The sequence below is a fragment of the Aotus nancymaae genome, unplaced genomic scaffold (assembly GCF_030222135.1).
Source record: "Aotus nancymaae isolate 86718 unplaced genomic scaffold, 86718_ANA_hifiasm-v0.15.2.pri h1tg000007l, whole genome shotgun sequence".
NCBI lineage: Eukaryota > Metazoa > Chordata > Mammalia > Primates > Aotidae > Aotus > Aotus nancymaae.
The window spans coordinates 18765685-18767620 of NW_026988418.1; the positions used below are offsets into that span (position 1 = coordinate 18765685).

Here is a 1936-nt window from a genome sequence, read left to right on the forward strand (position 1 = left end):
AAGCATGACTCAGGAGGCCAGCCAGAGTGGGAGCACAGGGGTTTCAGGTTCCCACAGGAGTTCCATTTCCATTGCTGAGGGCATCAGGGTTTATACATCATGGGCTTGGTTAGCCTAGGTTCTTCCCCACATATTGGTACATTCACCCCAGGAATGGAAGTCCCTGTGTACGGCCTTCTGAACTGGTCAGCCCACCTTGCCTGTTAGTGTTCTGACTGCTTTTAAAAAGTGAGAGGGGCCTGCCTGCCCTCTGCTCTGTTCTGCAGCTACTCACCTGCCATCCTGCCATCCACCATGGCCCTGCTGCACTCAGGCTGCTTCCTCTCCTGGATCACCTCTGCCTTCCAACGGGGACTTGCCATGGCAGCCTCCAACAGGGCGGCTCCTGGTGGGCCCCTGTGGAGATGGGACTTCCAGATCCTATCTGGGGAGTCACCAAAGCCTGTAAGAGGGACACTGATAGCAAAAAGATGAATCTGGAAGTTGGTGCCGATCAGGACAATAACCGAAAGCTTTATCTGCTATCTAGCATCTGCAAGGCAGAGGCCCAGACTTCCACAAAAAATCTGGGCAAGGACTATCTGCCCATTGTGGTACTGTTTGACTTTTGCAAGACATCTGCAGGATTAGCCCTGGGTGAGAACAGTGAAGTGTTGAAAAGCCACCGGTTTGTCACTGTGCAGACTATTTCTGGAACTGGGGCCTTAAGGATCAGGGCCAGTTTTCTATAAAGAGTTTTAAAGTTCAGCTGAGATGTCTTTCTGTCCAAACCATCCTAGGGAAATCACACACCCATCTTCAGGGATGCTGGCACACAGCTACAAGGTTATCAATACTATGACCCCAAGACTTGTGATTTTGACTTCATAGGCACTATGGAGGACATTTCAAAAACAGCAGCACAAAGTGTTCTCCTGCATGCCTGGGCCCATAATCCCATGGGAGTGGACCCTTGTCCAGAGCAGTGGAAGGAAATAGCAATGGGGTGAAGAAAAAGAATCTCTTTGCGTTCCTTGACATAGCCTATCGAGGCTTTGCCAGAGGCGATGGTAACAAGGATGCTGGGGCTGTGTGCCACTTCATCAAACAGGGCATTAACATTTATCCCTGCCAATCATATGCCAAAACATGGGCGTATATGGTGAGCGTGTGGGAGACTTTACTGTGATCGGCAAAGCTGTGGATGAAGCCAAAAGTCCATGTGGAGTCCCAGTTGAAAATCTTGATCCATCCCATGTATTCTAACCCTCCTCTCAATGAGGCCTGGATTGCCTCTGCATTCTGAACACTCCAGATTTGTAAAAACAGTGGCTGCAAGAAATGAAAATATGGCCAACTCCATCATTAGCATGTGGACTCAGCTGGTTTTCAACCTCAAGAAGGAAGATTCTTCCCACAACTGGCAACACATCACTGACCAAGTTGGCAAGTCTTGTTTCACAGGGCTAAAGCCTGAACAGATGGAGTGGCTGGCCAAGGAGTTCTCCATCTACATGACAAAGGATGGCCACATCTCTGTGGCAGGGGTCACTTCTGGTAATGTGGGCTACCTTGCCCATGCTATTTACCAGGTCACCAAGTAATGTCCCTGGTGTGAGGGAATAGAGACAACCTTTCTGTTTTCAGCTTCTGCTCTTGTGAGCTTACACAGAGGATGAGGGAGGGTGGATGGTGGTAAATGGATCATTTCTTTCAACCACAGTGCATAACACTCGGTGGCTGTGATTCTCAGAAAAGAAGGTGTAGTCACACAGAGAGAGGCACCCATGACTGGTGTCTGGAATTTTGTGGCTCTAACTCCTCCCACATACTTTTATGTCTAACTTTTCTGAAAGAGTTTACATGGGCAAGAAAGTCACAGCACTCGAAAAACCTGTCAATTATACCCTTGCAATATTTCAGAAGATTTAACAGAAGTGTCATATGGTGTCAGGGT

At 48.5% G+C, this 1936-nt stretch overlaps 1 pseudogene; it reads left to right on the plus strand.

The window, feature by feature from the left end:
• Positions 1-294: 294 nt before the first annotated feature.
• Positions 295-1583, plus strand: LOC105710249 (aspartate aminotransferase, mitochondrial-like; annotated as a pseudogene).
• The last annotated feature ends 353 nt before the right edge of the window (positions 1584-1936 follow it).